The sequence below is a fragment of the Solenopsis invicta genome, chromosome 4, assembly GCF_016802725.1.
Source record: "Solenopsis invicta isolate M01_SB chromosome 4, UNIL_Sinv_3.0, whole genome shotgun sequence".
NCBI lineage: Eukaryota > Metazoa > Arthropoda > Insecta > Hymenoptera > Formicidae > Solenopsis > Solenopsis invicta.
Window position 1 is genome coordinate 20,783,614 of NC_052667.1, and position 24,645 is coordinate 20,808,258.

General features: G+C 32.0%; 1 protein-coding gene and 1 long non-coding RNA gene across 4 annotated transcripts in view; one reads left to right on the top strand and one right to left on the bottom strand.

Moving 5' to 3' along the window:
* Positions 1–24,645, bottom strand: part of LOC105201493 (protein draper) — a 48,996-nt gene that overhangs the window by 23,040 nt on the left and 1,311 nt on the right. The window lies entirely within an intron of this gene.
* Positions 12,668–23,618, top strand: LOC113003891. 2 transcript variants are annotated; one of them, XR_003268738.2, is made up of 3 exons: positions 12,668–14,282; positions 14,929–15,013; positions 21,585–23,618. It is a non-coding gene; the product is annotated as an uncharacterized LOC113003891 (long non-coding RNA). The 2 variants fall into 2 exon arrangements; XR_003268737.2 differs by lacking the exon at positions 14,929–15,013 and having other exon boundaries at positions 12,681–14,282.

The window sequence follows — 24,645 nt, forward strand, 5'->3', positions numbered from 1 at the left end:
ACTATTCAGTACAGTATCAGTGAGAATACAATTTTAATCAATATTTTATTATTATATGCTTATGGTAATGAAAACGTTACACGGTAAGATAGACTAACAAAGCTTGTTGGAGGCAATATATTAATATTTACATTCTTTAGAAAATAGAAGCCATCCAGTATAAAAATTTTAATATAAATAGTTGTATAAAACTGGATAAGGAATAAAATAAAAAAGCACGCTATTCCTCAAAATACCCAGGATACTTAATAATAAAAATTCTATCGTGATACACACATGGTAAAACACATAAACCTCATTGGATAATTAATGTATTATTATCAAATTTTTTTCAAACACTTTATCTAATATAAAATTTTTAATGACGTAAATAGCTAGGTAATAATTTAAAATTAAACACGCGCTATTTTTTAATAAGATTCGTGAGGATGCAGTTCTACTTAATCATGTTACACAATATTTCATCATAGCATAATATTTTATCATTATAATTCTATAATAATGAAAATTTGGTAAAGAACACGCTGCAAGGCCCATTTGCAGCAATGTACAATAAATTACCTTTAATCTCGGTTTAATTTACTCTCCTTCTCCAATTCACAGAACTAGAAAAAGTAGAAAGTTTAACTCGATCTCAAAGTTAATCTGCGTTAGTGCAAACGGGCCTTACAGTATATTTGCTATAGTAGAATTTTCGTTATGATAATATTGTATTGTAATAATAAATTAATATAATGTGATAAATATTGTACGATATGATTAAACAGGATTGTATTCTCACGGATTCTATACTGAGCAATTAGCATTTTATTACATATTATTACCAAAAAGGCAACACGTTAATAAAAACTTTGTTGCAATAAGATGCAACGGCTCTATTGATCCGCGCGCTGTATCGATCAGATGACGCGCGAAAAATGCTTGCCGCATAATCGCTGGTGTGTCCCCGCCCGCAACGAGGTATCGCAAGGGGAGAATTTTCTCTCGGGAGGTGGGTTCGAATGGGGTGTAATTTCGTTGAACGAGGACGCGTATCGGCGGGGGATTTCGCTCGGAATATCGTCGAGCAGTTTTCGTCGATGAGCATTCGATGGTTCCGCGAAGCCGTTTCACCGGACAAAATTTCATCAATTGCGTGTGCTTACGACCGGAAACTGTGCCTCGCGACTGAAGCAAAGTACATGAATCAGTGGCTGCGCACGTGTCGAACATACGGTTTGCTTCACGTTTTTGTCATGACGTGACTCGTGCGCTATGATTCACGTTGCGAATCAGGCGGACGGCGGCGGCTCGCTGAACGGCGACCGGAAGTGCCGTAATGTTAGACCGATTAGAGCGATGCTCCAAGACGAATTTAATCATTCGACCGCAATCGCGCGTCTATGAGAACCTTACGTCATTAGCGGTCACGCTTCCCTCTCTCCTTTCTATTTCTTGTCATTATTATGCAACAGGATAAAGTCGCCTATTATGAGATACCCTTTTTTAAAGGCTTATAATTTATTTAATTTATACCATTAACTCCTATGGTACGAATCACATGCGTTTATTAATGAGGCAGAAATCTCGCTACCTCATATTAGAATCGTTAACATGACTTTTTCAACTTAATTACAAGTTTCTTCAATTTAAATGTTTATGTATTTAAAAAACTAAAGTTGAAGATTTTGCGCAGAGTTGAGTAGTGATCAATTAAATTTATTAACTTATTAACTTTAACTTAAAACTTTTATTTATATAAGAAACAATAATTTTTTCTTATTTTGTATAAATTTAATTTCTTAATGAAAAAATAATTTATTTGAACTATTGTTTTGCTATTATTTAAAGTAATCTAATTTTACAAAATTGCAACACTTTAATTTAATATAAATTATTATTTCAAAATTAACTTTTAATTAAACTTAAGTTAATTTATTCTTAACGCAATTATTAACTGAGTTAACTTTTATTCACATAACTTGTAATTAAATTTTTTTATGACTAAAATAGTTTTGTAACTAAATTAATTTTATTGACTTAAATATAATTTAATTAAAAGAACATAGTAATTTAACTAGCACTGATTTTATGTATTCAAATTACACGTGTAAACGCTGAATTTAAAAAATGTAATTAGACTAAAAAATTTAGTCGTGTTTACAACTTTTCTTTTTTTCTTACTGCGTGAATAGAAAATCACGCGAATTTCAATTCAGTGCATTGTTGCGCGATAACTGACGCTCGCGGATTCTCACTGTAATAATTATTCCGGGCTCCGAATCAGATTATGCATTCACGTTGACTTTTTTTTTAGAGCGCGTGACATGCCCGGAAAGACGTGGTTTTTCTTCGAGATTTCTCGCGAGACAACACGTTATGCTCCCGCACGTACAAATTCCTCGGTATCGTCTTCGTCGTTATGATAATTATCGTGCGACGAGCAAACGTGTGCGAGATCAACTTTCGTGTCACCGACCAGTTACGGCATTCTCGTAAGCGAAGAGAGACCGGCGAAAGAGGTGAACGTAACGCGATTGTTCGGAGCCAGACGAGACGAACGCACACCGAGAAGCGGTGGTGCGGATCGTGCGTGTACAATTCGCACACGCGCGCACGCGAATTCGCGAAACCCGTCTAATGGTGCGAGTCGCGTAACAATCAGTAACAGCGGACGACGGCTGTTAGACGCGAGCGATCGCACGAGTCTAAAATAACGGTGCACGACAATGATGAAACGCGATTCTCGCGCCGATGCGTATTTTATTTATGCCCGCTATTTGTCTCGTGCCTTTTTTTTCCAACGGAAGAAGCTTTTCACGCGACAGCTCGTAATGCAAATTTTCGATGTTGCAAGAGGAAGTCAATAACGTTTCACTTATGCATAGGCGGCTCAAAATACGTGGTGCAATTGAGAAAAGAGTGATTTCACATCTCAGAATAAGTTAGGTTGATAGAATAAATTTTTTTTTCGAGCGCGACTCGTTTGCCCCCTGTGGGTTGGTTAAATGCGATTTATCTTACTTTTTATCTTTTTCTGCATCGAGAGAAAAAAAATGGTTACAATTATCAAAGTTGAACTATAATTTACAGCCATTTTTAATACCAAATACATATATATAATTATTTTAACCATGGAAATTATAGCTGTTAATTATTATTGCTAATGTAAATAATTACTGCGTAGGTAAGCGAATGTTTAAAAAGTAATATTTACTATAATTGTGATTAGATTTACTTGATAAAAATATTTATTTTATTTTTATCATCTCAATATTTTACTGCATTAATATTTATCATAACTTAATGTAAAATTTTTTTATAGCTCATAGAATTATAAATATAAGGTTGTTATTGCTAACACTATATAGCAAAAAGAACGATTTAAATGGAGGAGCTACTGATTATAATTATTTTATATTATGCCATTATAATCGCAAATAATACTTTTCTCTCAATGTAGTAATAAGAGTTAATGAAGAATTCATGCAAATGGGCCTTTGTGTTTTCGAATAAAAAAGCTTTGATTAAGCAAAAAATCATTCTTGCAAAATCATCCTTTGAAGAATCATAAGACAGAATGCGCTGTAAAAACAATTCGTTCAAATTTAATTCACAAAATACAATGTGTGTGTGTGTGTGTGTGTGTGTGTGTGTGTATGTGTATACCACAAAATGCCAACATTTTCAACAATATCTTAATTGATTAAAAAGTAAATTATAAAAAATAAAATTATTCTTACACAAATTCACTCGACTCTCTAAATAGTCAATTGATTAAATTATTTAATCTTGATAAAGTAAACAAACTACATAGAATGTCTGTAGCGAAAACATTTATGTAATATATCAGTCATCGCAAGTGTACTCAATTAATTTTCAAAGTCCTGTTTCTCTAAAACGAGATTTTAAGGGGTAACACCACTGTAGAATTTTCAAAAATCGGTTTTCTTTTTTTGGCTTAAATGATGTTTTAAGATCTTAGAAATAAAGTACAAAAGGTTTAAAAGCGAAGAAAGATTCCTAAGTGTTATTTTTGGAAGTATAAAACATCGTACTTTTCGATCAAATTTGAAGCGTTTGCGAAGGGATCCTTCTGAGAATAAGAAGAGGATTAGTTACATACAGTGAATTTTCTTTAAAATCGGCCAAGAGGGATCAGGAAAAAGAGAACATCAATAAAAAAAATTGTATGATGCAAGCATCGCAGATTAAAAGTAAACAAAAAATTTCTATCTCTGTTACATAAAACTTTAAACGCGTTTTTCTCGAAATCACTTTTTTTAAGCTTGCCGCACCCATAAATCTTTACTTGAAATTTTAACTGTAACTTTTAAAATACATTTGTCAGCGAACTACGTACGAATTTTACGTTTCGTTGTAAACTTTTTTTTTAATAAACAATTTCTGCAAAATTTTTCGCCAAAAAATGAATATTTTTTTTCAAACTTGTCATTTTTATAAAAAAAAAAAAAATTATTTTTTAATTTCCGTACGTAGTTCGCTAGCTAATGACAAAGAATTAAAAAAAAATTGGTTTTTTGTTCTAGAGCGAAAATTGGAGCAGATTTTGGTGAGACAGTCAGGCGCCTTCCGAAACGACTAGTCATCGTTGCCAAGCTTTGTCACTGCCATTTTGTAATAAAAAAATGCAAAAAAATTTTTTAATACTTCAAGTATGTAGAATTACTTAAAACAAATTTTGCGTTACCGTTTTCGTTTTCCCGTAAAAAATGATCAAAAATAAGCCTTTTTAGAGGCTCTTCAGCGGTGCTATCACTTAATCGAAATAACTTATTTGATCATTTTGACTTATTTGTTAATAGCAGTAATGTGCAATCTGCGGCTCGCCACTGAATTTTTTGCGTCTATAGTCAACACCGACTCGTAGTCAAAAATATAAAATTACATATTCTCTATTTTTTCAAACTAAAAATAAAGCAATATAATGCGATTTATAAGTTTTGGTCATTCTGAAAACAACTCATACAATTCTTTTTTAACATATAATAAGTTAAGTTCAGTTTTATGATTTCATTTTTGAACTTTTAAGCATTTTTAAAAATTTAAAATTGAAACTTGTTTCATAAATAAATAATATGTTCGTAAAATATCTAATTTTTAACAATTATCTTGACATATTTTCTTTCTTTATTAATATTAAGATAAGTTTTTTTGTCTATCTATTATACATACATATATATATATATATATATATTCATAATACATACATACATTTATACGTATGCACACGCGCGCGAAGATATGCGCCTGTGTTGCATGTGCGTGCGCACGTGCATGTGTACATGTTTATATGATCCACAAAACTTTGCTTATTTCTGAAAATGGTCATCAGTTTAAAATATATTGCGCATCACTGGTTTATAGAATCACTCTTTTCCTGTTTTTACCATGTATTTCAGTCTGTATAAAAAAGAAACGATTACGAAGGAAAAACTTTCCAGGTAAAAGTACTCTTTTGTAGCCTCAAACATTCTGCCGACGTTTGTTCGGGGTTGTCGATGGGATTAAGGCTGAGAACTCATTCCGCCGGTTTCGTGCGACCGAATTCTACCGGGCTTGTTTCGCTGCAGCCAAAGGGGGAGCGACCCTTCGGCTTCGTGCGATCCAGAGGGGGGAATTAATTCGTTTACGTAGGAAAAGAGTTCACGGACTTTGTGGCGTGTAGGTGCGAGCGTGTGTGTGCAGGCGCGAGTCACAGGATGTGGGGCGAGTATTCGCGATAAAAGCGATACATCGAACTCTCTCTGTCCGCGGGATGTGCATCATTCCCATCCGTCGAGATCTCGGTTGCGCCAACAAAGGATGCACTAAACTGCGAGCATTGAAAGGATGCGACGACTATCGAGAACCATTGTTTCGAGGAAAAAAGAAAACGTTGCGAACAAGTGTTGCTGTTAATTTTAGAGTCTCATATCTTTTTTACATTAATGTGACTGTTGTACGAAATGGGATAGCCCTCCATATTTGAGGTGAAACTTTAGGGGTATTGTTACAATCTGCAGTGATTATTTATGATCTTTGGATTTAGTATAATTTAAAAGATAAAAAATAAAAAAAAGAAATTATATATAGTGAATTCCGTAATGACCAACTTATCTTTCGTGGGCAGATCAAGCTGAGCAGAAAAGTCCTCTATCATTTTGTAAACTTTATAATAATTAATGAGATATTAATTAGTAAAAGTAGCCGAATCTGCCCGTGCTACCGCCAAATACAAGTGCGCGACGAGATAGGGTTGAATCAATTTTTAGTAATCAGTATCTTGTTAATTATAACATTTTTCTGTTCTATTTTTCATCTTTTAGGCTATACAAAGATGTTCGTAATCAATCACTATATACGTATTTTTTAACAATATCATCTGTAAAGTTTCAATCTAATCGGAGAGGTGTTCCATTTAGTTCCACAACACTCCTTTTTTTTATTTTGTAAGTTACAAAAAAAATGTTAAAATAACTTAACTAATAATATTTGAATGTACATAAAACTTTATTAAATGTTATTTTAAGCTATTAAAGTTGTTTGAATATAAACAAAATCTCATTAAATAAATTGTTCAATGCTATCATAGTTTTAATAACAAAAATTGTAGACTTAAATTAGCTGTTGAATTAAAATTCACTCACAAAATTAAGAATTTTTTTACTCTTTAAAATGTACTTTTGCTTTTTTCCCATTCTATAGGTTACGGTGTTAGAATAATTGATCTAACACTGTTTTAATTTAAATAAAATCTTTTAAATCGTTATTTTAAGCTATCAAAATCTTAATAACAACAACTGTATTAAACTTGAATTAGTACGTAGGTGAAAATTTATTATTCACGATACTAATCCAAAGTTAAAGAACAGGAAGAAAAATGCGATACAAAGAAAACCGATTCTCGATTTTTCCGTAGAATAATTCACTCGTGCAAACAATTTCGGAGAAAGTAAAAATTGCTTCTGCCTTCAATTTTGCGAGTAGTAAAATAGTTATGAGACACATTGAATTTCGAAAGTTTCTCCCCCAGTAACTGGAAATATTTTCTATTATCTGGGACACGCTTATTTAGATAACTTTTTACTATACTGAAAACTACGCCTCGACTTTTCCACTGATTTATCCGGCCGAAAGCAGACGGTTCGGCGTCATTTGGTAATTTAAATATCTGAATAATATTGACAATCGGCCGATGAACCGCGAGGGATGGATTTCTCCTTGCGTTATCTAATCGCGCGTTCTAACGTTTATACAACTGATAATGCCGTCGTTATCTCGTCCGACGCGATTGCATGATTGGCGCGCCATGGCCCGATGTATCAATGAGCAAGGATAGAAAAGTTCATGCGTTCGCACGGTGCAATTAACGCTAAGTGCGACCGCTTGACACGAATCTCTGTCATGCGTAGATGTAACTACACTGCATATGTTGGAGAGTACAATCGTGGAATCGTGCACACACGTCTCGGACGTGAGTTAACGAGGATGCGCGACGTCAAACGATGGACCGTATCAGTGCTGCCGATATGGTTGCAGATTAGATAAATCGCTCACGCACATGGGCGCGCGCAGCGCGCTGCGTTGTTCGAATTGTCGCTCGCCCACTCGTTGCACATGTCATCGCGTAAACAGAAATAAGGCACACGCAATATTCAGGTTTGGAGAGCAAGACTCACGAGTCGTCACAAGTCATCGGAAAAGGTTATTAAATCGGTCATTGTCTTATAGAGAAAGAAATGTAAAATCTTTGAAGAATTTGACAATCTTATGCCCATTACTATCGTGTATAATAAATTAACTTTAATCTCAGTTTAATTAACTCTTTACCTTTTTCTAATTTTTGGAAAGTAGAAAAGGATAAAGGGTAAATTAAACCGAGATCAAAGTTAATCTACATCGGTGAAAATGGATATAAACAGACATAACTTGTTTTTTTTTACTTGTTTTTATAAAAAAATTTTGTATAGTTTCATGAAGAAAAATATATTTATCTCTGTTCAATAGTTCAATAATTTTAGCGAGAGTGAAAATTAACGGATTAAAAATAACAATATCTTCAAATCCAGAATTGGAATTTGGTAATACTGTTATTATTAAAACAATCATATTGTGCTCTTTAAATAAATATTACAATATTGAAATAAAAATATAGAGGAAGATCGCTGATATCGACCACTTTACTTTTGGATTGTACTTTTTGAAAAACAAAAATTAAAAGTAAAATTATGAAAACATAAATACAAAGTGTCTTTGACCAGATGATATCGTAATTTTTTAAAATATTGTTGCAAATTAAGTTGTAACAATTAAGTTGTTTATAAGATAAGCAAAACAAAAGAAACTTAACAAAATCATTGTAATATAAACAGTAAAGCTATACTTTTTTTTTCTTTTCTTTTCGCATGTATTATCTATGCAAAATACGAGTTACAAGTTAATGTATATGAGAATTTCTAGAAGACTTGCACTTCGATGTAAAACATTTTTCATCAATTTACACAAATGTTGTTCTGCAACATGTAGCATGACGACCGTGACAATATATATGGATTAAATTAGGTTATATTAATTTAATAAATCTCTTAATGCTGTATCTTCTATTCCATTTTATATGGTTTTTATTATCTTATCAACAATGTGTCAGTTGCCGCTGTATCTCGATTTTATAATTAAAATTGCATTATAAGAAAAATAAAAAAGAACACTATAAATAAAACATTTTTAGGACGCTTCAAGCACGCCAAATGATCCAATATTATTAATAATATAATCACTGTTGGACAAACTACGCAATTTGTAAAAGAAAACTGTAAGAATATATTATTTTTGCATTTAAAGAATTTGTTTTCCACTTTATATAGATTTTATATAGAAACAAGTCACGGCCATATGAATCATAGGTTATTACTTTTTTCAATAATATCTATAAACAGATTTTCTTTTATCAACATTAATAAAGTGCAAAGTTTAGTTTCCAAGAAATAAAGGAGCGTCGCTTTCAGAGATCTATCATATCAATATATGGATTTTTTTGTATATTTTGTATACATTCAGAGAAAAATTATTTTTAAATTGATGAAATCGTTTCTTAAATTTGTTTTTTTTTTTAGTTGAAGTGAAAAGCTTTACAAAAAATAAAAATTTACTTGATTTCGAAAATTGACATTATTAGCCTTTTAAAAATAAACAAATTAATTGTACAAATTATTGGTTTATTTTAATAATTACTTAATTCAAAGCAAGTACAAACAAATGCAACAAATTATTTAGTTTAGAAATTATTTCTGGTCTTAAAAATATATTTCTTTCATTTAAAAAAAGATTTGCGTTGCACAGTTTCTTTAATTTTAATAAAAAGAACAGTCAAAAAATTTCTTCAAATCAAAGAAACTTTTTTCTTTAATCGTACAGCAATTCATAAATTTCTTCGACAATGAGCCAAATAAATATTTTGAAACAAAAAAAACCTTTTTCTGGGTATATTTTACTCTAAGATTTAAGATTACCAAACTATCTACACAAGATTTTGTTACTTACATATAAGACAATATTTGTTGATTTTACTACTTTTTTTTCTGTGTGCGGAATTCGTTTACGGATCCGGACGCGTTTCGCTAAATGAATTCAGATCAAGAAGGGAAAGATGTATACGTAAGATGCATACGCGTGTCCCGGGGAAACCAGTTCACACTCGAGAAACAATTTGACTGCGGTGCGCTTTCTAACGATAATAATGCGAAAATACGAAAGTTGCGCAACGATCCTCGTCACGTTGCGATCCTAACGCATCACGGGAGGAGAATGTAAGCGGAAGACCACCGAGGTGCGTGAGCTCTACACTTCCGGAGTTATTTTAGCACGAGCAATAAGATCGCTCGCTAATTATACATGTGTTAATAATTAATATGCCACTCGCAAACGAGCTTTTTCTGAGAAATATAAAGCGCTTTGTTTGATAACACGATAATGCGACTCGAGTAACGAAAGATTTCTTCTTACGTTATATTTAACAACTGTATATATACTCGCTTTATCAATGCGACACTACGTTATTTGAGTTATTAATCATGCGTGCAATGAAACTCGACACCATTGAAAGCACTCTATGCTGATAGATATCAAAGGAATGTATTGCGCTGAATTATGAATCGGAACATCGCGTACGCAGCAACGTTTTCTGTGTGTTCCTCTTTCACATATTTATTATCAATTATTTTAAGTTTTATCAAATTCTAATACATTATTGATAAAGAAAAAACAAATAATATTCATTACCGTGATTTTCATTTTTTTCCATCCTTCTCCTTCTAATGTAAAAAGAGCTTCTCTAATTTTTTCAAATAAAAACTTTATTAAAGGTTTTGAGAATAAGTTTATGGTTAATATATTACAGGCATTCCCATGAATCTTTTTCAAAGTTTTGTACCGTACAATTGTCTTTATTTATAATTTTTTAGAATAGCGTTGAGTTTTGTAGGAAGAAAAATTTTAAGTGATTTAATCTGTAATAAAATACAAAAATTTTTAAAAATATATTTACAAGAAAAAAAAGAATAGATCGAGTTTTAGGAAGTTTTACCGTATCATTTTCGTATAAGAGTATGAAATAGTCATGAATTATATAATTCTTTTTAAATGTCATATTAATGAAATTGTGGCAATATCGCTTGTTAATATATTTAAATTATTATAAACAATTCAGTTTTTTCACATTAAAACTTATCAATATTATAAAGAAAATATTTTTAAATAAATAATAAATTCTCGTAGTAATTGTTTAAATTGTATTTGTTATTTATAATTTTGAAGATTGCAATATCAAAAATTTGTTTGTTAAACGATACATGAATGAAAAGTGACGTGAGTTTCCATCATTTTTTTAAACTCAAAAACCTTCTTAATTGGATTTAAATAGAGTAAATAACTAAACAAACAATTAAGTTATTTCTTTTATCTTTATACATTTGAAGAAGACGATAATGAATAAGCGTATATACAAAAGATAAAAATATTCATTTTATACTGCTAAAAAAAGCGATTACTAAATTTACTTTTTCTTAGTGAATAACTGTTATTTTAAACAAAATATATTTTCTTGATAATTATCTTAAAATATACTCATCATAAATTTCTGAAAAAATTTATTCCTATAATAAGAAAAAGTATATACTCTTTTACTTAACAAACGTCAGAATAAAAGAAGCAAATTTGTAATTTAATATTCTTGATTAAAGTATCAAATTATTAGTATTCAGATCAGATTTTAAATAAATTTGATACTTGTAATAAATTTATAATATTGTACATTTAAGAATATATGGACTTATAAAATGTTTGCAGTTATTTATGTAAAATTATTTAAAAAAACATCAAGATAAGAAAATACTTTTATCTTATCTTTATCTAAATTATTATAATGTATATTATTTTCATCCTTATCTTGTAGAGAAAAGAAGTTTTATCTTTGTCAAATCTAAGATAATATATACAATGACGAGAATGAAATACCTATTGTCTTTAGCCTCAACCTCCAAGTTTCCATTTATTCTAACATGAGAATTTTTGTAAGTTGTAACAACAGGATTTGCATTCAGAAATTCATTATCAATACTGAAAATTTATAGTATACTTAACTATAGATTTTTAGTATTGTCTGCGTATATCGGAATGCAGTCCACATTGCACAGATCAGTAATAGTGCAATATGAAAATCATAAAAAACTATAATTAAACTACAATTCGAAAACTTTTACAAGAACGTGTCACTCATTGTATGTATAATGTGAGTTATATATTCCGTCAATTTTTTCACGTTGATTTTTATTTGCGTGTTATAATGTATATTCTAAAGAAGAATGTTTTAATTGTCAAATTAAATTATTTGATCAACATTTGTTTTTCAAAAATAAAGATGTAGAAATAAAAATATGTATATATATATGTTGTTTTCATATCGATATTATTATTTTGCTCAATAACAGTATTATCTAATAATTTATCTACACAAAAATATACATACAATAAAACATATAAATTAAAACTAAACCATCTTTATCTTATCTGAGGTATATTTACATGCATCTTATCTTTATCCAGATAATTTGAAGTTACTTAAGCACAACACTGCCTATGAAATTTTTAAAACAAGTAATATTTATTTAATTCAATTAATTTACAGTATATATTTTTCCATTCTACATAAAAGTTTATTTTAAATAAATATTACTTATTTCAAATATGAATGTGTGTATAATATTAAGACTGTTGTCAAGAAAATATTCTTTGTAAAAATAAGAGAAAACTAAAATTAAGTATTTACTTTTCTTAGCACTGGAACGCTTTAGCGTGTGCAGTTTTATATTCGAATACCGTATTCTAATCCGCCGTTTCGCATTTCGACGAAGGAGGGATTTTTTCTGTGGGTTGTGCGTTGCAACCCTTCGCGGTTGAATAAACTTCGCGTCTTGTCCTTATGTAATAACGGAGTGATCGCAACAGTGAAAGTCATGCATTAAACGTAACATGTTGTCGGATATGACAGGTGCGGACCCGGTAATTTCTAAATATGAAGAAAAAAAGTGTCACGTGTGACGCATTCACGCCCCTGTTACACCGAGGTACAGTCCCCGTGAGGAAGGATAATTTTCTAAAGACCTACTTTCCGAAAGACCTGCTTCTACATACGCAGTGCTGATAAAAGCGTCAACGGGGAATGCACAGCCAATGTGCGTATCACGTTTGTCAAAGACTAATCGGGAACGCAAATAGATGCACGAAATCGTACATTGACGATTAATTATGGATGACCCGATTAACGAGGCAGTCCTTTCGTGTCACGTAACCCAGTGGCTAGAAACGGAACGGTCGTGAAATCAACTATCCAAACCAAATGCTTAAGCAGCGATTTCCAACAGTTATCCTGACCAGTTACCGTGTCGGAGGTAAACGCATTATTCGCACGAAAGTACACCAGTTGTAGCTCGGATTTTGCTATTAGGGAAAAGGAGACTCAACCTGTGTTTGCGCAATTATCGATCGGCTCAACCCTATTATACATTTGTAACGGTGAACTATCTCTATCTCTTTCTTCAATGATCGGGCAATTCATGCTTCGACTCAGCTCAATCGTTTCGAGACGCATAAAAAACGTTTCGAAAAATAAGACGAGCGTCTCTCTTAATTGACTACCTAGCTCCCATTTTTATATTTTAAGATCTTTACCAAGCTTTGTCAATTTACATAGATTTTTGACAATGTAAGCGTGTGTAAGTGAATTTTTTCTTTTTCTTTTTTGTCTATTCCCTTCAGTTACTCATTTTATAATTATTTTGCACCGTATAAATAAATTTTCTGGAAAGAACTCTTATATATGAACGATCGTGTTTCCTAAAGAAGTGATTCAATATTGTTTACCGGCTCATTTGAAAAGAACTTGAACCTTGGAACGAAACATTGTGAACAAGTTTAATCAATGAACAATTCACCAGTTTGTCAACTAAATTTGGAATTATTTATTATTAAAGAATAAATTTACGGGAAAGTCGTCGGGAAACAAAGCTGCGCAACACAGCAGTAATTTTATATCAAGAAGAAGAAGAAGAAGGAGAAGAAGAAGAGTTTGAATCATGCTGGATGGAAGCTCAAGTTACGTGCAATCATTAGCAGCAAACTTTGAAAGATAAACTCTGGACGTTGAACACGATCCTCAATTGAACAAAGAAGTGTCGAACGCTAAGCGCGCTGTAGACAATGAGAAGAGGCGAGAGTACAAGGTGATCTCCAATACGTACAGAACGGCCCGACAAGTGGATTACGCGGAAAGCGTTCCGCGAAATTGAGACTTCGCGCGACGTCGGCGTACACGGAACGGCAATTGGCCGGTTTACGTGAAAATGGCCTTGGCGAGAGTGCCGGCGCGGCGACGACGGCTCCGTACCGCGTTGTCATTCCCGGAAAATCCAGTCACCGCGGTGTGACACGCGTAGGCACCTAATTACCCCCGTCTTTCGTGCACGGCGCGTTTAAAAGCTGCCTCGTCCCGAACCGATCGGGACCGCGGCGCGGAAATTCGGCTCGCGTGCGAGAGAAGTCGTCGACGCTTTCCGCGAACTCGACTGACGTCCCGTAAATTTCCCATCGGGTCGCGAGGATCGCCATTACTATGATAAAACGTCAGTCAAAAGCCACGTTTCCGGGTTCTGGAGACGGTGAATCATCATGAATCGCGATCGAATTGAATTTAGAGCGAATGACACGCACAAAGGAAAAAATTCTTTAACCTGGAGTGTTAATTCAATGTGAGTATGGGTCAACAATAATAGGAATTCACATTATTATTGATTCAATTTTCATTCAATTGCTAATTCAGGTTTACTACAGTTTTTGTTGATGAAATTTTGATAGCTTAAACAACGTTTAATGATTTTGTTTACATTCAAATAGTGTTAGTTCAGTTATTCGAATACCTTGCAGCCTATACAGTACGAAAAAGTGTAAAGAATTTAATTTAAGTGTAGTTTTTGTTATTAAAATTTTGATAGCTGAAAACAGAATTAGGTGTTCATGCATAAAATATAAATCATCTATACGACGTGTAAACTAAGACCGTTTATCGATCATCGAAGATTTAGATTTCATCAAAACTAGTAAAAATTATATTCCGTTTTTTAACTTTTATCAATTCTAAAATCAGTATATCAATAATTTTACAACTTAATTACTTTTTTGTATAATGCAGCCAAATTTATAATAATTTACATTGCTTTTGTTATCTACATAAAAAAAGATTCGTGCAAACGTAGCGTAAACAATGTGTAAATAATCCACGTAGATGTAATCTTGAAATTTACGGGGGCACACCCTAGCTTAAAATATTCTTTAATAAGATTTTATTTAAATTAAAATAGTGTTAGCTCAGATATTCTAATACATTGTAACTTGTAGAGTGGAAAAAAAGTGTAAAGCATTCTGAAAAGTAAAAAAAAATCGTAATTTTATGAATGAATGCTCACCGAAGTGCCAATTCAAGGTTAGTACAGTCTTTGTTACTACTGTAACATTTTGATAGTTTTTGATAACATTTAACAACATTTTGTTGACATTAAAATACTGTTAATTGGGAACTCCGGTATATGTGCCGCCATCTATCAAAAGCTTAATTTATTAAGCATTATTTACTATAAGATAAATAAACTATTTCACCTTAGTAGCAATCTGCCGCTGTAAATTTGCAGCAGATCATGACAGTTTCTGCCAGCACGTATGCTAATTTTTATGCTGCTAGATTCCTGTTTACAGACTGCAGAAGAATCTGCTTCAAGATAGCTCAATTTCTACATCTAGCAATTTATTTGCATGCATATTGTACGAATTTTGTAACGTACTTCCAGCATATTGGGAATAATCCCAAATTGTATATCTAACTCAATTCTAACTGCAATTAACTGCACGCAAACTGTGCTCTGCGGAAAATGCTACTAGGCCCAATAAAAACTTTATACCATCTATCTATAAAAAAATTTTTTTAATATTTATTTTGTTATATAAAAAATACTTTTGGAAGCCCTTGCCCTTTTATCGTATATCAAAAAGGATAAGACTTATAGTCACTAATGAATAATCAAGAATAAAGAGTACAAGATATAATTGTAACCACATTTTGGTACACGAGTATACTTTATTCTTTACCTATTATTTCTCTACGTTTATGTGCAACAAAGTAATTACTAAACCTTTTACACTTCCTACGGAGAGAGTAATCATTTTACGTAAGTTGCAATATATCGCTGCGCCACTTACAAAATTGATTCAACTCACTTATGGTTTCATTAATATTAATAGTAAAACACTGAAATCACAACACAACTTACTAATATAAGATAATAGCATATAACAGAGTAGTTTTGAGTAAATTATTCTTCACTCCTTTTATTTTTTCTGACTTCTGCGGCGTAAATACCTAGATTCTTTGTAAGTTATTTTAACATCTCGCAAATTATAAAGTAGAAAAAGAGTATAAAAGTATCCCTAATTTTGACCCAAAATAATGTTAATGTACTCTTTAAATTGGAATCAGCGTACTATTCAGTAGTCTAATTTTAGTGCTATACATAGAACTATACCAATCAACAAGCTCAAAATACGAGGATTGCCCGAAAAGTAATGCCCCACATTTTTTTTCTTAAAAACTATTTGTCCTACACAAATGATGTTTATACATATGAAAGAATAATGTTCTATCTACTTACTCTATTTTTCTATATAATTTCCTTCAAGTTCTACTGCCTTTCTCCAGCCACTCACTAAGGCATCTATATCCTATCGGGGGGTACACAGAAAAAAAATAGTATCAAATTAACAATTCATTGTTTCATATATAAGCAAGAATATACAATTTTCCTGGTAAAATTTATAATCTTAAACAAACCTAATTTGCTTACACGAAGAAAAGAATTTTCTTTATGTAAACAAAATTATCTTCCAAGAAAATTTTATATTTTTGCTTATATACAAAACAATAAATTGTTGATTTAATAATAATTTTTTTCCAATCCTCTTTCTGGTTTTCACTGCGCTAATCACCTCTTCGTCGTCTTCGAAATGTTTTCCGGCCACTAAAAAAGAGCATTCATGGAATGGCATATACGCCCTTAGCAAATCGCTGAAAGAAGACAGTCGAACTTAAAGGAGATTATGTAGAAAAATAGAGTGAGTAGAGAAAACATTATTCTTTCATATCTGTAAACATCATTTTTGTTCAGCAAATAGTTTTCGTAAAAAAAAAATGTGGGGCATTACTTTTCGGGCAACCCTCGTACTTAATATGCAGTGTGGCGCTTAGATAAGATAATGCTGTTTCTTTATTTGGATAATGATTTAAATAAATTTATATAGATAACGACAAACACTGTTAATATGAGATGATTTTTAAATAACTTTTATCCACTGTAAAATTTGTCTTTTGAAATAGCTATATAGCTCATAAGACAAAACCATCTCACATTACGAAAAATACATCCAACTAGTACCCGCAATGACGCTTAAATGAGTGTTAATTCTCAAGTTTCAAGTTGAAGATTCATTTGGGAGTTAACAATTATTTGAGTATCATTTTGAACACTAGTTGGATATATTTTTTGTAAGGGTTAGACACTTCTTTGTTCTATATACCAGGCTTGGGTAGTAACTAGTTAAATAACTTTTAACTTAATTTAGTTAATTTTAAATGCGTTAATTTTTAACTTTAACTAGTTATTTTTAAACATTAACGTATTAACTTTTTTCTATTTTAATTCTTTTTATCTGTATAAATGATAATATAATCGGTACCATCCTCAGCACATGTAAAACGGATATTTAATGAAGGTGGTTTGCTATTTGATGACGAAGAAAATAAACCGATCGTCATTTTGAAATAACGCTCTTATTAAAATTTAATAATCACTTTAATAATGATATATTTTAATAGGATTATATTTTATTGATATATCACATGTAAGATTATATTTCACATTATACGTAAAATCATATTTTTAATAATTTAATTATAAAATGTAACAATTGTGAAAGAATACATGTCTATATATAAAAACAATATTTCTTCTTTATTTTATATAAATTTAAATTATAAATAAAACAAAAAGATTATTTAATAATTTATATTATAATTATTTTGTTATTTAAAACAACGCAATTTTAAAAAATTACGATATTTTAATTTTATATGAATAATGATTTTGAAAATTAACTTTTATACCAACTTGCGTTAATTTAATCTTAACGTAACTTTAACTGAGTTAATTTATTATTAGTATAACTTTTAACTAAATTAATTTTTGAGCCATCAATTTTAACCTAATTTTTAAAAAAATTTTATTAACTTACCCAATCCTGCTATATACATACTATTTTCACACACTACGGTAGACTGATGTCGCGGTAGAGAGAATACTTCTTAAGCAGAATAACAGAAAGACAGTGAGTAATCACTGATTATCAGTTATAGGCACATCGCATCGAACCAATAAGATTTCATTGATCCAGATTTAGAGAGTATGAAAGGTATGACTAGCATTCTAAAATTAATCGTGATCGGCAGCGTAAACTTCTCTCTCCGATCTGCGCGCATCGAGACGATATATTAAAAATAAATATTCGTATCGCGTCCGGCGTCATTCATGCTCGCGAGTATATCGGAGGGACTCCGCCTGCATTCATCCGGCGTATTAGTTAGCCACATGCGGGTAGAATAACTCGGTTCTCTGTCCAGTGCTTTCATTCCTCTCGTGCTCTCTCACGGCCTTCGTCATTCTCCTTCCCCCCCCTGCTACTGTCCCTCTTTCCCTCGACAATGACGTACGTCACTTTGCCGTGGCAAACACGCTCTTTCACGACTCCGTATTTCGTTCGGGGCGATTCACGTTCTGTCACAGAGGATGAGACTCCGCGATAACTGTGGTCGAAGTGAAGTAAATGGGACGCGCGCGCGGTTCTCCGGTAGGACGCTTTGTCTCCGACTTCGTCATTGTCGTGCTGTTACCTTCGCTTACAATTATTCGCGTATGGCGTAGGACGGACAGTTTTAATTCATGCAAACAACAAAGCGCTGTTGCTCGAAAGGCTATCAAGTAAATGAATCATCGTTTGGATGCTGTATATTACCGCAAACTCTGCGGTCGTGATCAGGATAAACATATGGTGCTTAGATAACGAAAAATAATATACATGATTCACCGCCCGGGGCACTTAACCGGAAGAGAATGATCAACGACCAATTCCGTTGACACCGACCTATCTTATCGTCATTCTTTGAGAGTTTAAAGTCAGCTCTGAAAAAAAATGAGAAGCGCTCTGTGTTATTGCAAATTTTAGCCAAATTAGAGGCCTCGGTATAATAAAGAAAAAATGCACGCTTACAACATTCTGTGTTTTGTCCCGTTTCGTAGTAGAAGTCTTCATTAGCTTAATTTACATTCGCGCTCACCTAACGTGGAAATCAATTTTATCGTACCGGAAAAAACACCTGCAACGCAGTTGGTTATTGTTATATCAATCGATCTTATCGAAATGATATCGCTTAATCAGCGCGACATGTTTTCAATATTTCGTTTCTTTCTTAATTTCGAACCCACACACACACACACGCACACCCACACACACACACACACACACACACACACACACACACACACACACACACACACACACACGTACACGCACACGCACACGCACGTACACGCACACGCACACGCACACGCGCACGCACGCACGCACACGTACGCACGCACGCACGCACATACACACATTATTTGTTTTGTCACAAGAATGACATGTTGGATATACCAATGGTTGGGCATAATAACATACCCAACTATGATTACTTTCGTGACAATGAATATATTGTAATAAATTTTTTCAACCATCTTTAATAAACAAATTACAGTAACAAAAAAGAAACAAAAATTTTGAAATTTGAAACAATTTTTGAGTGAAATTTTGAAATAATTCTTCTTCAAAAAATTTTATTTACTAAAAGATAATTAAGAAAAATTAAGATAAAGTTAAAATAAAAATTAAGGCTTCTTAAATAGTGTTTCAAAAACTAGAAATTTTTAATTTAAAAACAAAATGTACAGGGTATAAAGAAAGTCGTGATATTAGATTTTTTGGGAAAGATGACGTTAACGGAAAAAAATTTTTTATACATAAGTTGTAAGATACTGAGTTACTCATTTATGTGGTGACATTGATTTGACCTTGAACGATCTTGCGAATGTCGCATCAAGGTCTCACACCATGAGTCTTTAAATCTCTATTTTATTGTAAATTCTTGTAGCCGACGTTGAAATCCTTTTAAAACAGTATAACTTTTTATACGTTTTATTTGACCTCAAACTATTCAAGATATTCGAACGCCCGGGGTATTTAAACAAAAGTTTAAATACCCTGGGCATTAACATTATCCAAGGTGTATATACTACGTGAAGGTTGCATGGTCAAATTTATACCTTTCCAGAGTGCTTTATTAAAGTGAATCCCCTCTCACATTTTTACGCGCGCGCGCGCGTGTATGTATACGTGTGAGCGAGTGCATGCGTTCGTCCACGCGCGTATGCGTACGTGTGCGTGAGTGTATTTATGTGTGTTTATATTCTGGAGTATTTAGGGATTCTATATAGTGAGAGGTTCCAAGCAATTGAAATCCACCAACCAAGGCAAATTTCCAAAAAATTAGGGGTTTCTATTTAAAAAAGGTGATCTTAATGTGACATTCTCAAGATTGTTCAAGGTCAAACTAATATCTCCACATAATAGTTAACTTAATGGTACCATAAAACTTTTATAAAAATGTTTTTATAAACATTTTTCCGAGATAATCCAATATTTCGACTTTTTTTATATCCTATAATATGTAATAATTTCTAAACCTTTCAAAAATTAATAGCACTTTTAAATATAGCATACACAGAAAAAATTTTCCTTTAAAATTTGCCTTTAAAACAATGGTAATCATGAAATTAGAAATTGTGAATTTTTAAAATACAAATAAAATCAAATCAGATTAGATTCAATTCGTCTTTGAATCTTTATGGAACAAGCCTGAATTATTGAAAAATTTCAGATTAAAAAGTTTAAATCATACAATAACCGTTAAAACTTTCCGGCCAAAAAGTAATTCTATATATTGTGTTATTTAGAGCAAAGACCTTACAAACAAAAATCCAATATATAGTAGTATAAATGAGAATGTATTAGATATTACTATGTACTAGAATAATTATATAACAACATAATTATTGTTTGAGATTAAATATTAATATAAATTTTACATGTATATAATAACAAAAGATTTTCTATATTGTAAGAAAAATAATATTGATTATATGATATAAGGTCAAGTTTAAATATAATTTTATAAGATTATTAATATATTCAGTGTCAAAGTATCTAGTATATTTAGTACAACTATGTAAACGATTTTTGTTTCTAAGGACTTTTTTGTGACTAACAGAATACAAAATTACTTCTTGTTTAGAAACTTTTGGTAGTCACTGAATAAGTTAACAAAATTTTATAAAATTACATTTAAACTAATTTTATATCATAAAATCAATATTATTTTTCTTACAATATAAAAAATCCTTTGTTATTATCTATTTATTAACATTCATCAATGATTGTGTTGTTAATTAAAAATTATGTTTTAACGATTCGATTCATAAAGTTTTGTCGATTCAAATTCGAACAAAGAAGCGAAATTCAATTTAATTCGATTTGGTGTCAAACTCCAATTCGCACATTTCTACGTAAAACAACATAGATATCATAGAGTTTTACTACAATTTTAGTTAAATTTCATAAAATTTTACAAAATTTTTCTAAAATTATAACAAAATTTGATATCTTTGTTGTCCCACGATGATTTCAAGAGTAAATTCTAAAAGAAAATTCTTTCCATGTAAGAATTTTCAATTATTACGTTATTTTTTATGCCAAACGTATTCAAATATGGCAAGTAGATTAATCAACGATCATTTAAAAAATATAGAAATATGCTACAATGTTTGAACAAAAGATCTATACACGCTACATATTTCCAGAGTTAAATTCGGCACAAGGAGGGAAAACGGCGGTCTCTCGCGAATGTCCAAGGAAAGATTTTAGCCCGTGCAACCGCAACATCAAAAATAGAAGTGATTACTGGCGCAGAATCAAAAATAGCATGCGCAAAGAGACGCGCTCACAATCTGTTTTGTTTCATAAATGTTATCCGTATGGAAGGCCAGCAAGATTTGCGCTCGGACGCTGAGGTAAAAGCGAAACAGACCTATAACATGGACGGAGAAATAACGGATCTTCGAGAAGGAGCGAGAGAAAACCGGTTGTGGCGCCCGACCGAATTTTTATGCCGTCCAAGATCCAGCTACAGCGCGTACGTAGTACTTCTTCTGGCACGTCACGCGAATAATCCACGCGGTTGCGCGCATACCGGAGCCAAGGACTCCGCTGTGCCGTGGCAGGCACAGTCGTGCACCGCGTGTAAAGCCGCTCATTCATGAACATCTCTCCCAACGAATAGGAGTCTCGCTTAGGGAATCTAGTGATCGGTGACGTAGAGAAAGGTTCGAATTCCAGAATTATCGCAGACGAGCTAGCAACGTGCCGGCGCATCTTTTCGTTACCTGACGCACGTGACGAATGCACGACCTGATGCGCAGTTGGAAAATTTCCTCTTAAACATATGTATCGCATGTCCCAAGCGGTCACACTTTTGTAATAATTTAACACAAGATGAATATGTTAGAAAGTAACACAAATATCATGTACAAAATTTATGCAAAAATTGTAATGTTTTGATGCAATTTGGAAAAAAATTGTGGAGACGTATTTCTTCAGTCAAATTAACATTTGTAATATGTCGATGCGTACATTTTACTCGTTTATATTTAAAATTTACGCTTTAAAATTACATCTTTTTGTTATTTGTTCATTTACACATGGATTGTATATATTGACACTAATTGTAAGAAATATTAATTTAACACAAAATATTTAAATAACATAATCACATTATATTAAATTAACATTCACGGGTATGTTAAAAATTCAACACAAAAATTTTAATAAGGGCTGTTTTTGTATAAATAAAATACAAAATGTATTTTCTAGTGCGTAACTGTATTTTCTGCACTTCATGCAAAGAACATTGGGAGCGTCGTTAATTCAAAACAAAATAAAAAAATCATTATAACACTAAAAAAAAGTTTGATGTTAATGCTCAAAAACATCAGCTGATTGAATAATTCGAATATATTTCGAATTTCAAAATCAAACGTTAAATAGTTCGGACTGAAGGTATTCGAAGTTGTTTGAACTCACTTCACATCTAAAAGTTCAAAATTATTATAGTTCAACCCTAAATTTTCTAAAGCATTAGTGTCTCTTATATAAAAATCTCTTATATTAAATCCTGATAGTCAAATTTGTTGCCTCTATTATGAGATGCCGATTGATTTTCAAGAAATCGAACGTCGCGTGTACGACTTCACGTCATACGCCGATATCGTCGTGCACTTTAACAATTAATGTAATATTTTTTATGAAGTTTCATATATATCATCTTTGTGTGTTATGGAGAGTGTTACGAATTTTAAAGTTAAGAAACTAAACAGCGCACGTCCGTGCTGTCTAGTAGAAAGGAATAGACACATGGAAAACTGCTCTATTATTTTCAAAGCACACTGCGTTTCCAATCTTCTTTACTGTTCGAATATCCAAACATTAGAAATCAATAACTTATTGAGAGCGACAATTCTATATTAACAACGTAATAGCTATCAAATTATTGGTCCGCTAGTAGTATTAAGTTAACCTTGTCGCATTAAGAAACGAAAGTTGGCTATTTTGAAGGTCTATACGGAGTCTTTAACAATTAATCAAGAATTAATTATAATAAATCGATATTACAGGCACGATCACTGCACTGTCCGAAATTCGGTTGGATGCGCTTCTTTTACTTCAAATTATTTAAGCAGATTGGACATACAATATATTCAAATCTTTTGTCGGATCTCTAAATTCGAAGTAATGTCAAAAAATGTCTCTAAAATTATTAAAAGTCACTTTTCGATTAATCATGATTCATTTTAATGTCATTATTGTGACTTGTCCTACTTGAGTGAAGCGTACGAACATCCTTAAAACATCTTTAGAACACGTTTATGTTGCCTAAGATTTTTCCAGCACTAGATTGCATTAGAACGCCTTTCTCATTTTCGCTAACTTTCAAACATATATCTATTTCACTTTAAGTGTACATGCACTAATTCAAAAAGATCAGGAACAGAAACCAAACCTCTAAAAAAGAAAGACTCGTGAAAAATTACTCTTCTGTTTACAATATTACGTTTCAATCTTTTTTACTGTTCGAACTGTCTGAACTTTGGACACAAGAAACCTAAGGGCGCGTTCCGTTTCACGCATGATGCATCCTTGTTGTTCTGAATATTGAACAAAGATAAATGATGCAGCGTGCTCATCATGCGTGAAACGAAATACACCCAATATTACGGACCGATCATTACTCAAATTCGAACTGCATGCGGATTTTTTTTTATTTTGAATTATTCGAACAATTCAAACATACGATATGTTCAAATCTTTTGTCGAATTCCTAAATTCGAAATAATGCTAAAATAATTATTAAAAGTCACTTTCGATCAATCACGTTTCACGTAAGAAATTTCAGGAACAAAAATCTCTAGTAGAGAACAAAGGCTCGTAAAAATTGCTCATTTGTTTTCAGTGCATACTAAGTTTCTAATCTTTATTATTATTCGAACTGTCCGAACTTCAGACACAAGGAATTTAAGGGCATGTTCCGTTTCACGCACGATGCATCACTTATCTTGATTGTTCACTGAATATTAACCAAGGGTAAATGATGCGGCATGCGCATCATGCGTGAAACAAAACGCATCCAACATTATACGGACTGATCACTGTTCAAATTCGAACTAGATGCCGAACTCTTATTTTACTTTAAATTATTCGAACAATTCGAACGTACAATTTGTTCAAATGTCAACATATTCTTTTATCGGATCCCTAAATTCGAAATAATGTCAAAATGACTCCAAATGTGATTATTCAAACTTTCGA